This window comes from Myotis nattereri, assembly GCF_964212035.1.
Source record: "Myotis nattereri genome assembly, chromosome: 18".
Taxonomy (NCBI): Eukaryota; Metazoa; Chordata; class Mammalia; order Chiroptera; family Vespertilionidae; genus Myotis; species Myotis nattereri.
The window spans coordinates 21502075-21517672 of record NC_138093.1 but is presented as its reverse complement, the minus strand read 5'-3'; the positions used below and the strand labels follow the sequence as shown (position 1 = coordinate 21517672).

The 15598-nt window shown below is 33.5% G+C and overlaps 1 protein-coding gene across 2 annotated transcripts in view; it reads right to left on the bottom strand.

The window, feature by feature from the left end:
• Positions 1 to 15598, bottom strand: part of RASAL2 (RAS protein activator like 2) — a 248978-nt gene that overhangs the window by 189317 nt on the left and 44063 nt on the right. The gene's annotated exons all lie outside the window — the stretch shown is intronic.

Here is a 15598-nt window from a genome sequence, read left to right as displayed (position 1 = left end):
GAAATAACAAAGATGATGATATGAACAAAAACTATAAAACAGCTATTATAAATATGTTTAAGAATTTAAACAAATACATGATAATAAAGAAGAGAAGTGAAAGTTATTTTTTAAAGGACCAAATGAAATTTATGGAACTGAAAAATACAAATATCTGAAATGAAAAACTTGTGCTTTGCAAAAAACACTGCTAAGAAAACAAGGCAAGCCATAAATTAGGAAAAGATATTTGTAAAACACATATATGCTAAAAGACTTGTACTCAGTATATTCAAAGAACCCTCAAGCCCAACAGTAAGAAAATAAATAATCCAATTAAAATATGGACAAAAGACCTGAACAAAAAAAATACAGGTAACAAATATGCATATGAAAAGACTATCAACATCATCTATCATTGGGGAAATTTAAACAATAAGATACCACTATACCTCTATTAAAATAGTTAAAATTCAAAAAAAACTGGCAATAACAATTGCTGGTGAGGATGCAGAATTCCCATTCATTGCCGGAAAAAATGAAAACTGGTACAGACACTATGAAATACACTTCGGCAATTTTTTACAAAGCTAAATAGTCTTACACAGTCATGCTCCTAGGTATTTTTACAACTATTTGAAAACTTACGTCCACATAAAAAGTTGCACTTGGATGTTTATAGCAGCTTTATTTATAATCACCAAAAAACTAGAAACAACCAACATGTCCTTCAATAGATAGTACCTATTCAATAGAATTCAACAAAAGAAAGGAATGAGCTATCTAGCTACACAAAAATATGGATGACTCACCCTAACTGGTTTGACTCAGTGGATAGAGCGTCGGCATGCAGACTCAAGGGTCCCAGGTTCGATTCCAGTCGAGGACATGTACCTTGGTTGCAAGTACGTACCCAGTGGGGAGTGCAGGAGGTAGCTGATCGATGTTTCTTTCTCATCTATGTTTCTAACTCTCTATCCCTATCCCTTCCTCTCTGTAAAAAATCAATAAAATACATTATTTTTTCTTTTCTTTTTTTTAAATATATTTCATTGATTTTTTACAGAGAGGAAGGGAGAGAGATAGAGAGTCAGAAACATCGATGAGAGAGAGACATCGATCAGCTGCTTCCTGCACATCTCCTACTGGGGATATGCCCGCAACCCAGGTACATGCCCTTGACAGGAATCGAACCTGGGACCTTTCAGTCCGCAGGTCGACGCTCTATCCACTGAGCCAAACCGGTTTCGGCAATAAAATATATTTTTAAAAATATATATGGATGACTCTTAAATGTATATTATTAAGTGAATGAAGTGAGTTTGAGAATCCTATATAATCTATTATTTCAATTGTATGACATTCTGGAAAAGACAAAACTACAGAAACAATAAACAGATCAGTAGTTGCTAGAGGACTGAGGGGGCAGAGATGTTGAAGAGGTGAAGTATACAAATTGTTTTTAGCAGAACTATTCTGTATGATACTGTAATGGTGAACCCATGATACTATACATTTGTCAAAACCCATAGAACTTTACAGCACAAAAGAGTGCACGTTAAAGATAGATATTAAAAATAAGTCATTTAGGAAGTCAGGAGATTCCAGTATTAAAGCAGAATGTGATTTAAAAAAATCTACCTGTAATATGAATGTGTGACACAATCTCACTGAAGGGGGAGGCATTGGGGGGAGGTGCTATCCTAATTAAGTAACTTTGGATATTAATGGAGACTATAAGACTAAAAGCAAGAGAAATTATATATGAGCACTATACTTTAGTTGATGAAATTATTTCCCACAGGGGATATGAAATAACAATTCTGAAACCCCTATACATGTATATTGGAATTGAACAATTAAGGAAATGGGTGACAGATTGTGGGAGCCAGGTTCTCATTGTCAGAGTGGGAGTTCACCAATAAGCTATGGAAGGAAGGTAGAATAATCCATGTGGTAAGAGAGGAGTTGGAGATATCAGTATAAACTTATGCTTCAGCTTACACAGACACAGATGGTTACATTTAGAAATATTCAGTGATATGTGCAGATACACAGGTCAATATGCACACAACCTAAACATTACTCTATCAAGATCTATCAATATTATCAAAAACAAGGCAAGTCTGAGAAACTGTCACAGCAAAGAAGCACTTAAGGAGATATGTCAACTAAATGGAGTATCCTGGATGGGATCCAGGAACAGAGAAAGTACATTAAGTAGAAACTAAGGAAATCTGAATAAAGTATGACTTTAGTAAACAATAATGTATCAATCAACATAAGATATTAATAGGAGAAAATAGGTGTGGGGTATATGGAAACTCTGTATTATCTTTGTAATTCTTTTATAAATCAAAACTTTATCACTAAAATTTATTTAAAGAAATTATAAATACATCAGTAACAAAAGTTGGTTTTTGAGAAGATTAAAATTGAAAAACCTCTAATCAGAATAATTAAGAAAAAAGACACAATATCACAAATGAAATGGGGACATTGCTACAGTCTAAAGACACTAAAAGGATAAAAAAATATTATGAATAACACTATGTCATATATTAAATCCAACAAATTAGAAGAAAATGTATATCTATTTATCTGATATGAAAACTGTCCAGTAGACTTAAATTCCAGTGGATTCTTCTCTCCAGCTTCAATTGGTATGTTTATGGTTGTTTATAATACAGAGTAACCATGTCATTTAATAAAGTTCCTATTTTTATTATTTTAATAGTCTCCTGCATTTAATATTTTCCTGCATTGTATATATTTCTATAGTTATAAAACTAAACATTATGATTAGGATAGCAATGGTGCCTTGCTTTTCCTCTTCTTCCAATATCATGGTTTTGGTACCATATAATTTTGCAAGAATGGGAAAAGAAAAGATTTATAAAATTAATAATGTATTTTCTTGTTGTGTGTTATTGCTACTCAACTAAACTATATATGCTTTATGAAAGAAGTTAAATATCATTAATATAACTCAGAACATTTCAGTAAAATACATGGCTTTTATATGATTGGTTATAAACATATAGAAAAACTTTTTAATCTGCCACCTTAAACATTTCAAAACCACATATAAAAGGATTTTACTGTAGTGTATCCAAATTAGTAATTCATAATCAGCCTCTGAAAAATTCAAGTAGATGAACACTCCTAGATGTGCTCTGATGTGCTCTAGATGTGCCCCGCCCCCGGTCCCTTGATATTTTGTAAATGCTGAATGTACAATAGCATATTTGGCTTTCTTTTTTACCCCCCAAAAATTGTGGGTATTTTCTGTGTCATATGAATAAGAGATTGAGATTTATTGTCTACATTAGCTACTTTGTTGGACTGTTTTTGTGTACAGTGATGTGGTCATTGGTTAAAGTTGTTGTGAATAAAAGTGGTAAGAATAGATCATTTGCAGGAAGGGTGTTGTCTGAACACAATCCCACTTAAGATGTGGTAACCATTTTTATCATTTCTGTATGCTGTGTGTCCTCTTGAGAGTGATAAAACCACAGCAGATTGCTGCCTATTTTGATAAAACTTGAGTTATCACTTTAGTAAGACTTATTTTTCTTTTCCCACCTTCAAAATGGTCTCAATCCGTTGTTCTCGAATTTTGGTCTTAAAGCTCCTTTCTTCCTCCTCCCTCATTCCCCCTTCTTTACCTCTCTTCCCCTCTGTCTCTTCCAGCTCTGTCTTCCTCAAGTTGAAGGGGCAGTACTCTTCTATTTTTTTATCCGGAAAAGGAGTATTGTAGAAGAGTACAGTCTTTAAAATTAGACTGATGTATGAACTTTGATTTATCAAAGACAGGTTACTGTGTCTTTATTTTTTTAATGTTTTTATTGATTTTTAGAGAAAGTGGGGGGAGGGAGAAAGAGAGAGAGAGAAAGAGTGAGGGGGGGGAGAGAGAGAGAGAGAGAGAGAGAGAGAGATCTGCTGCCTCCAGCACTACTGGGGATCGAGCCAGCAAACAGGGCAAATGCCCTGACCAGGAATGGAACAGGTAACCTCTGGGTGCATGGGACAAAGTTCAACCAAATAAGCCATACTGGTCAGGGCAGTTACTGTGTTTTTAAAAGGCTCAGTCACTGGTGTGCTAGAGCTGGCTCATATTGCTGGAGAGCCAACTATGCCCATCTACCTCTTCCCAAGTCCCCCTTCACTAACTTCATTGGAAGTCAGTTGGTACCCTGAAGCCAGCCATAATGGGAGCATTTATACCACAAAAATCAGCAAATGCTACAAATCAGGACTTTTTTTTTTTTTTTAACCCAAGGAACCATTAAGCAGTCACCAACACATCAGGCTCAGTTTCCATGTTTCTCAAATAGAATAATGTCAACCCTGGAAATTTATTGTAAGAATTTCAAATAATGCAAGTAAAACACTGAGCAAAATTTGAGACATAAGACATTTTAAAACATTTGAATTAAATGGAAAAAAAATTATCAAATATAAAGTACTCTCACTATTACTACTGTTTAAAAAATTGAAAGTTCACAAATATCACATACCTTCTTACCATCTTTAAAATGGAAGAAAAGTACTAACTGATCATAAATTTATTTCTATTAAAGATCAAAGAATAAAAATTATCTAGCAAAATAATTAAATAATTCAGTTACCATTCATTAAATAATTTAATTATCGTTAAATAATTATAACTATTATTAATGTATAATTCATTTCAAAGGAATGGCAATATTTAAAATAAATATAAAATGTGATTTGAAAGTTAAGTAATTAAATAAATATGTTCAACTGGTAAAAAGGAGGGACACACATACACACATATGTGCTTGTATCCACTGAATATTTCTGAATGATACAATAGTGATTAGCTCTGGAAGAGAGGCCTAAGAAACTGGGGTGGGGGAGAAACTAGGATAAGAGGTCGACTTCACTTTCATCATACACCCTTGGAGGTGTTAAGTTTTCCATACTCATATGACTTTTCCTTTATAAAAATAATTAAAAATTTCAAAGTTAAATGAGATTAATGGGGATAATTAACTAAACTAAAAGGAAAAATACATGTTAAAATCAGAGAAATGAAAGGAAATTACAATCATTTTCGCTCATTTTATTAATGTTAAAAATGAAACCGGTAAGAAAACATTGTTCTCCCAAAGTTAGTAGTCAAGTCAATGACATTAGCTCTAAAATTTAGAACCTCCTTACTGTCAAATGTGCTATGCAGCCCAGCTGGTGTGGCTCAGTGACTGAGTGTCGACCCATGAACCAGGAGGTCACTGGTTCGATTCCCAACCCGGGGTTTCAGACTGAATTCCCAGTAGGGGGCATGCAGGAGGCAGCCAATCGATGTTTCTCTGTCATTGATGTTTCTATCTCTCTCTCACTTCCTCTTTCTCTAAAATAAATAAAATCTATTTTAAAATGTGCCATGCACTATATGATTCTCACTACCTCACCTTAGCTATAGAAGTGTCAACAGCTCCAAAGAACAGTAAAACTTTCCTAAACGCTTCTTTGTGACTCTAAGTAAGCAATATACAGCAATCAGGATTTGACAATAATTTTTACTGATTTGAAAACAGGCAATTCAGAAGCTGAAATCTGGCAAGAATGATATTTTTTAAAGCTAGTTCAGGAAGGAGCTGAATTTAGCTCACGAAGGAACTAGCTACTGCCTGCAATTGTCCTTGGAAAGTAAATGCCAAAGTCAAAAGGTTCCTGCGTGAATCCTTTGCACTGCTTAGAGGCAGAGAAGGAAACTAATTATCCTCTCGTTTAGTATCTGTTTAGGCCTTCTTGACTAACCTAATTATAACCCATCTCCAACACAACCTAATCACTTAGGGAATTTGGTCTAGGAAGTTTAATTTCATCTAACCTATGGAATTCAAACCCTTGGTGCTACCCTGGTAAGTTCCCATTAACTTCTTTCCCCATGATATTCTTACTTGAAAGCATATGTTAGGGCATCATTCAGATTGTGTGTGTTAGAAAAATACATACACCTTTTGTCTCAGCAAAAATTGAAGAAAAGCTTTTAGAATTTTCCAACTCATTATAGTAGAAACTGTACTATCAGGGAAACATTAATTTTAGATGGCCAATAAAAAAGAAATATGAAGAATATTGGAAGAATTCTGAAGCCAGCTCCCAAAAGATACAGACAGATAAGGGATTCTGTGCTTTAAAAAGACAACTAGGAGGAGATAGCATTTGACCTAGATCAAGCATTTAAAGAGAAGGTCAAGAATATTATTGGCATTTTCCAAGAGGAGAAAAAGGTTATATGCTAATGCTTTTCTCATATCATACTCATTTATTAGGGGACAACGATTTTTCTTGAAACTTCTTGGATAACAAGCAAAAGGAAGAGGCTGCATCAACCAAGTAAAATTTTTCCTAATGTTACTGCCTCTCTTGAAAGTAATTTCCATGGGGTATGAACTTTGGTCACATATATGGGAATAAATAAAAGGGAGGGTAAAGAGAAAAGCCTTTCATTTTCTTTTTCTTTTTTTAAATGTTAACTTGATTACAATATGAAACACTTATTTTTTTAAAGCTTGTTTGTCATAACTGATATCCTGGAAAGCTTGACTCAATAATTAAAATTCTCCTGAAATGTGGCAGGATAAAGACTCAGTGACAACATGTTAGCTTTTCTTCTGAGTTTCAATGCCATGGTTTCAAGAGACTTAAATTATAAAAAATGGATTTCCTCAATTATAGGATTTTAATCTTTCTTCTAGTCAAAAAGGAAAGAAGTTGTGTGAAAGGTAAGGCTAATCTCAGTCAACCTCAGGGTGTACCCCGTGCTCCAAGGTTCATAGGAAGAGAACTGACTCCTTCCAATTTGTTAAGACTTTATCATGACCTCAGGGATTCCTTTAAGGTTTTACTCAAAACTATGGACCATCTGACCAGAAAGAAGATACACACAAATTGTTTAATTTCAAGGAGTACCCAGATCCCAGATTAGGACCTTATGCCCTAAAAAAGAATGACAGATTTATACACTTAAGACCAAGACAAATGCTATATTCAGATACATACCATAATGTGATGATGACCTTTTATATTTCTTTTATTATATGCATCCTACCATAAAGATCATTACCTGAATGGGTCACAATGCCTTACTAGAGACACACTAAACTGTTAGAACTATTTTCCCCTTGACCTTTCCTCTAGGACAGTGGTTCAAAACAGGGCTAACTCCTATGCACCCCTGGGAGTTTTAGAGTTCTCTTCTCCTCCAACCGTGAGGAGGAAGGAGGAAGAAAGAAACATATATGTTAAAGCTCTAAGAATGAAGGGATATTCCCATGCAGAGAAGAATGCACTACCAGACATTCGCGTGAGTGAAATAATTATCTAAGCCTAACACTTAAATCGTTCTACACAAAAACATAATGCATTTTTGCACACTTTTAACATACACTAAATTTCTAAGAATGAAATTACCAAACAAATACTGTATTTATTTATTTTTTAATTTTACCAAGGTTATTAATTTTTGGGGAAATCATGTCACCAATAACAACACTACTTGTATTTTAACCAATGAAGCACAGCTTTATCAATCTGTATTTGAATGTGCCAAAGTCATATGGTGATTCTACATATAGGTGTAAGTACCTAATTACTCATTGTCTTCTAGTGTAGTCGCACTTGAGTATTTACATATATTGAAAAACATCATTTTATTCTAAATTACTTTCCTTAAAATGCCTCATTTATATTATGTAAGGTATTATAGTTACTTTTGACTTATGTGAGGTTAATGTATAAATGTATATAATGAAGATATAGATATAAATATACAGATATACACACATCCATATATGAATTTTGTTTCAAGATAAAATAAAGAAACACCACAAAATATTTGCTATAACAAACGAACAGTGAGTCTCATAGCATTGAGAATCACTGACCTAGGGATAATAATATTAAATTTAAATGGAAAACCTGTCAGACTTCTTCATAAGTAGAATTTAATATTGTTAAACAGTAGCTTGCAGGATTAATTTGTAAGTTAAAGGCTAGAGTTATAGTCAGCTTCTCTTAGACCACAACCGTTTCTGAAAATTATCTAGGCCATAATCAGAAATGGCCATTCTTCTTACCTTAACCCCTAACACACTATTACCTGGACCAATTTGTAGGTATAACTGAATTTGTGAAATGGGATGGAAAAAACATTTAAAAGGCAGAAAGGATTTGCAAATTCATTAGAGACACATCTCTTTCATCTCCTATCAATTTTTCATTGACAACCTCTCCAAAGAGGAAACAGCTATCAATAGTTTCTTTTTTGTATTTTTCAATTTCAGTTGGCATTCAATATTATATTAGTTTCAGGTGTACAGAATAGTCGTTAGACATTTATATAACTTACAAAGCGATCCCCCGCCCCCACTGTCTAGTATCCACCTGGCACCATACATAGTTATGACAATATTAGCCAGTAATAGTTTCAAAGTTAGTTAGGCCTTGCCCAGGTTCAAGGCTTGAAAAGGACTTTCATGAAGGAATGGAAAAAGGAGAATGATGAACTCAAATCAACAAAACTAAAAAAAGAATAATATGAAATGCATGCGCACATACACTGTGTGCTCATATGTGTGTTTAAATGTGTGTTTAATTGTAAACAAATACTAATGTATGAATGACTAACATCTGAAACCTGAAGACCTGAGAAAGGGATAAAGATAGATCAGAATTCCTGAATAAAAAAGATATATGAAATGAGCATAAAACATGAATGAACATGTCCTTCACAGAAAAAAGCAAACAAAATCTGAAAGGGCGAGGGCTATGCCCTCCATCTTGCCCCGGATCCTCCATTTTTGGGCATCAGCCTTAGACACATGCTCAGCAAGGAGCTTCTTCCCGGAAGCCCAAGCCTCTGCTAGCCAACCTAGGATTTCTTTAAATTAACCAATGATAATCAAGGGAAGTGCGCGCCATAGATATGACCACATCCTGTGTAACAAGACACCGACTTGCACCTGGCCAATCGGCAGGGCCCACAGTCCTCTCTCCTCCCCTTACTCCAACCCCCCTATAAAACCCCTCTCCACTCAGAGCTCCCTCTCTCTCTGCCGCTTGCCGCTGCGTCGGCGAGTGTGGTTGGGGAGCTGAGCTAGCTCGAATAAAGACTCTATCTGCTTTTGCATCAGACTCGGCTGGCTCCCTGATGGTCTTCTGGGGATCCTGAAATATGGGCTTAACAAAATCAACTTTAAAAGTAAACACAGAAGAACCAACTCTAAGAAAAAGAACTACCAAAGAACACCCCTTGAAAAGTTTGCTGTAAAACAGAAGAAAATATTTAAATAGCTGTGCATGTGAATATTAAAAATACTGTAAGCCCCTAAGTGTGCTTCTAATTAGGTATTCCCTTTTCTGATTATACATTTTATTGCAATGGAGGAATTAACTATGACTTAGCTCATTCCACAAATACCAGCTGTTAGATTTAACTTAGCAGCTTCCTGTTCTTTGCTCCTACCAAAACATGTGTAAACTATGTCTTCACATACTTCCAGGGAAAGACCACAGAATTTCTATATCTCAAGATATCTAGTTCCTGGGGCAATTTACTGTATCTTTTTCTATTTTAAAATAAAGAGAGGAAATCCTTTGATCCACTTCATAAATATGTCAGTCTCTGGTCAACGTTTTATTCCCAATAAAATGCAGGTCAAGAATCTACTTTCAAATGTCTTGGAATATTTCATAGTAACCAAGTAACAACAGCATATTGCCTATTTTTAATTTACCAATTCAGAAATGAGGAGCAGTTTAAACTAAACAAGAAAGGACAAATATAAAGTAAATCAGGGTGAGGAGGATGGGGAAGGACAAAGTCACACAGTAAGGATTTTAAGAGTGGAAATAAATGTATTCATAATCTCTTAGCCAAACTGTTAATCTATTTTAAACCTTCCTTTCTTCCATGACATGTACTTCTTTAAAACATAAAGTGGAATGTTAAGAAGACAGCACTCTGGCAAGCATAAATACTTTAGTAACTTTTACAAGTTGCTTTTTGGAAAGGCCCACCCACTACCTCCATCCCATTTTAAAACTGTCTCATAATTAAATACTATAGCCTTCATTTTAAAGGTTGAAAATAGAATTGTAACTGTTCTCTACATTCAGAACTCAGCATATGGCTACAAACCCTAAAAGGCTAATTTCAATAATAAATAGAATGGTTGAGAAAAGGCACAAACGTGAGGCACAAAACTGAAGAGGAGTCATCAAGTAATAGGTGTGACATAAACAGAACCAATAAGACTTCTGCATGTCTCTTGACTTTTCTTCCTTTAGAGGTAAAAGATAAAGATCATCTCTTGGATCTACTATTCCGTTGTTAGCATCCTCATTAAATACACAAAAAGGGAGGCAATCAGTATCAACTGTAATGGTTAAAAAGAACCCCTTTCAGAAAATGAACTCATCCAAGTAAATGAACCTACTAAAAAGTGAAGCAAGCCCTTCTCTAAGAGATATATAAAAATAAATGAACATTCACCAAAATAAGATCTTCTAATAAGAACTGTTACCCAAGATCCCTTGAGTTTTTGTTAAACTGTGAATACAACCTGTCAATCATAGATGGAATAAAAAATAACCATGATAGTTAAGTAAGACTTGGAGATATTCAACTATAAGAATAGATATTGGGGGGTTTGTTTTAGTATACACTGGATAAGAAAAAGGGAAGTACTCAAAAAGATATGGAAAATTAACAAATGGCACACTGTTAAAGGATGAGTAAGTAGAAAATTGTGCATACATCAATGTTAAAAATAATTTTGATGTTAAAGATTATATCCTCTATTGCTCTGTTGATCTTTCTTCATTGTCTTGGAAATCTCAAATGTTAAATGAAAAAATAGTTTTATAGTTAAAAGAATTTATAGAGCCACCATTAACTTCAACATTATCATACAGGTTCAAAAACATATTAAAAGACTTTGGTTTTCACATATGAGCTGTACAACACTTAACAAACTCAAAAAAAAAAAAAAGGCAGTAATAAGAATGATTATAAATGAGGTCATTCTGTGTAATCCGCTACCCACTTCTCATATGATGGTGACAGCCCCAGCTCCACTGACTGCTGTGAAGTCACGCATAAGCTTGATGGCAAAAATCTCAGGAATATATGGCCAGTGTGCACTGCAACTCGCCTCTACAGCTAAGTGCACATTGTTGAGCCCCTACAGGCCACATTAAAGATACCAGAACATAACACAATCCAAAATTTTAAACTAAGACATGAAAGTGGGTAGAAAGTATCATACTCAAAATAGGAGTAACCTCTCACAGATTACCAGTGAAACTTCTGATTACAAATTAGTCCTTTATAAAGTACTTTAAAGAGATAACCTCTAGAAATTAAGCTGAAGGTGTGAAAAGGGAAGCACAAGATTTCTGGTAACGATATTTCTAATAAATTTTGTCCTCGTGTATATAGCTATATCTACACATGACAGATATGTAGTATTTTTGCCAGTAATAAGACAGTCTACTTTCTGGCCTGCAGTTTTCATTTTTTGGTTTGTCACAGGACCTAAAATCAGACTAAATTTTACTTGTTTGTGTGCTATCTCCAATTTCAACTTTAATAAATGTTTTTTGTTAAAACTGTAGAGAGTATTTAAGTTTGAAAGTGCACAGGATTTTATGAAGACAAGAACATATGCAAGTGGGTGCTTAAGGAATTTTCTACCCATTTTGCCAGAAGTAGGATGCCATCTGCTTGTGCTATGAATCAAGCTAACCCTCAGTCGTTTCTAATGTTGATAGGAAAATCTGGTTGTTTGGTTAACATTGAAAACACACTCTAAATGCAAGATGAACTTTTATTTTTAAAAATGCCCTTAGACAAAACTTGTTTTCTCCTTTAAAAGCGGCTATTTTTATATGTGTTCCTCTTATTTTAAAAAGAAAAATTAAATCATGCAAACGACGGATTTCAAAACAGTACTCTCAAGTAAGAAAAATCTATTATTTTATTCATTATCTATAAAATAAGCTCCTATTTTTATATTGGGAATTATTTCCATCTTGTATAGTATAGATATCAACGATTAAGAGAAAAGAAAGACATAGAAAATCATTTACATTACTATGTTTCACAATAGTCAATTTGAAAATTAAGTCTTCATTTTTCTCGTTCTGTTATTGCTTTATCTGTCTCTCTAAACTTCAAGTCTTCTGCACAGAGAGGAAGTCCACTGTCATTCTGTCATTGCGTTTCAATAGCTTAGAACAATAATAACTAGTGGTTTACACACATTGTAATTTAGTGTGCATGTTACTAAAAGCCTAAAGAAAATGCTAAAGATGAAAAATATCTTGTCCAATATTGGAGAGGGGAAAAAGTCTCACTGGATGTATCAATTAGGAAGGTTTTATTGTTTAATTGTTTTGATTAACAATTGCAAATACCTTCCTCAGAACAGAAAGTAGAGAGGATTGCTATAAAACTGTAAAAATCCATGTAAGTGATTAAAAATTTAAACTAAAAAGTAGCCTCTACTGACTTTTTTTCCTATTTTTTAAATTAATTTTCTTTCCAGAAATAAGACCTGACAGGTAATATACCTGTATAGCATTGGGGAATCCAAGTGCTAATTTCTATGTCTATCAGTTGTCTTCCTTTTATATACAGTATTTCTAAAACTTTTTTTTTAAAATAGTTTCGGATTTATAGAAAGGTTAAAAGACCTGTAAAAAGAGTTCCTGTATACTCTTCACCTAGATTCCCCAAAAGTTAGTATTTTACCACATATGTTTTATCATTCCTTTTTCTTTTTTCTTTTACAATAGTATTAAAAAGAAAAAAACACTTAGGAATAAACTTAACGAAAGAAGTGGAACACTTGTACATTGACAACTATAAAACACCAATGTAAGAAATTAAAGATGACCTAAGTAGATGAAAATGTATTCCATGTTTATGAATTGGAAGATTTAATATCATTACAATAGCAACACTACCCAAACTGATCTACAGATTACACAAAATCCTTATAAACATCCCAGCTGATTTTATTTTTGCAGAAATTGATAATCTGATTCTAAAATTCATATGGAATTGCAAGAAACCCAAAATAGCTAAAGCAATCTAGAAGCAGAATGAATTAGAACACTCACACTCCCAATTTCAAAATTTACTACAAAACTACAACAATTAAGACTATGTGGTAAAGACATAAAACAGACATAGAGATCAACAGAAATAAAGCCACATATTTATGAATAATTGATTCATAAATATGAATCACTCAATTGAGTGTCAAAACAATTTAATGTAGAAAAAATAATCTTTTCAACAAATGGTGATGGAATGACAGGATATCCATACACAATAGTGTAAATAAAGTTGGACCTAACACCTGACATCATTCACAAAAATTGGCTCAAAATGGGTTTTATATATTCTGGTCACGATTTCCTTATTGGTATACTGATATATTTTCTCCCATTCTACAGATTGTTTTTTTTACTTTCTTGATATTGCTTGAAGCTAAAACTTTAAATCTTTTAGAAGAAAACATGCATAATTCTGCATGACACTGGAGTAGGCAATGATTTCTTTGCTATGACACAAAAAGCACACAAGGATTTCATCAAAATTTAAAAATTCTGTGTTTCAAAGACATCAAAAAAGTGAAAAAACAACATGCAGAATGGGAGACAATATTTTCAAATTATGTATCTAATAAGGTCTAGTATCCAAAATTTCTTTAAAAATTCTTACAAATCAACAATCAACATTAAAATAAATGGGCAAAGGATTTGAATAGATATTTCTCCAAAGAAGATATGTAAGATCCTATAAGCACATGGAAAGATAGTCATCATCCTTAGGTAATTCAAATCAAAACCACAAAGAGATGCCACTGCATATGCACTAGAATATGTATAATAAAAAAAGATAGACAGTTACAAGTGTTGACAAAACTGTTAAAAAATTGAAATCTTTATAGTTGGTGGGATTGTAAAATGGGACATTTTGGCAGTTCCTCAAAAAGTTAAGCATACTATAGTATAATTACGCTATCACCAAAAAATTTCACTCCTAGACAAAACATACATCCAAAAAAAAGAAAACTGAAAACAAATCAACAACAACTTGTTCATAAATGTTCGTATCAGTATTCATAATAATCAAAAAGTAGAAACAACTGTTTTTAATCAACTGATGAATGTGATATACTGGTATTCATACAATGGAATATTATTCAGTCATAAAATGGAACAGAGTACTGATATATGTTGTAATATGAATGAGTCTTGAAAACATTATGCTAAGTGAAATAAGCCAGTCACAAAAGGCCACATTAGATGATTCCATATTTATAAAATGTACAGAATGAGCAATTTCATAAAGACAGAAAGTAAAATAGTTGCCAGGGACTTTTAAGATATTGTGCAGTATCTTAAAAACCACTTAGCTATGTATTTTTAAAAGAAAAAATTTTATAGTATGGGAGTTATGCTTCAATTTTTAAATTGTTTGAGAAATGTGTTTGAGAGAGATGTTTGGGTGAAAAGAAAACAAAACAAAACAGTAGGAGGAACACTTGGGGGAACCTTCACCTGTGAGGAAACAATCAGAGAGAATGTGGAGTTTATTGTGTTCAATGGAACACTACAGTCGGCAGCATCAGATTCTTTTGGGAACTGATTCTGAATGATGAACATGCTTAATGCAATGAGCCTCACCCAGTTTAAGTTCTCTCTTACAAAAGAAGCCTCGTTATCACTCTATACCAGCCGTGGGCAAACTACAGCCTGCCGGATCGGCCTGTGTGAAATGAATAAAACTAAAAAAAAAAAAAAAAAAAGACCGTACCCTTTTATGTAATGATGTTTACTTTGAATTTATATTAGTTCACATAAACACTCCATCCATGCTTTTGTTCCGGCCCTCCGGTCCAGTTTAAGAACCCATTGTGGCCCTCGAGTCAAAAAGTTTGCCCACTCTTTCTTTAGTTGGGGCCAATTCTTCACATTATTGAAAGCAATCAAGCTATCTTCTTTCAAAATGTTCCATAAGTCAGGAACTGTCTGAATGACCTTTTCTTCAGTAGGCAGGATTAATAAATGTTTACTCAAGAAATTTAATATAAATGGGACCCCTTTATTATGACCCTGATCCTAATGTCATTTCATGAGCTTAGTTATTAAAAAACAACACCACTATTCTATCAACTATCTTATGAAGTCATAACTTTATTACTTTATTACTTTATTGTTTTATTACATTATTATGCTTCTGCTCATATGCCTCAACACAAGTTCTACTATAGTTTGCAAATTACCGAACAATCTTACCAGAAAATGAGTAAAAATTTAAATTGATCATTTCAATTTTTACTCTGAACACAGACATCCAAAAGTGGTATTTTATGAAGTATATGAAGAAGAGGGAAAAAAATTTTATTTTTCAATAATACTCTAATAAGTGAAAGCATTTTAGAAAAGAGCAGGAAGATGTGTAAATCAGTTCATTTAGAAACATTTTCCCTGCATCACTTTGTCTGATTTTATTTTCTAGGGCATCTGAAAAGTACTAGACTAAAGGAGACTGTCTGGTCAGCCAAGA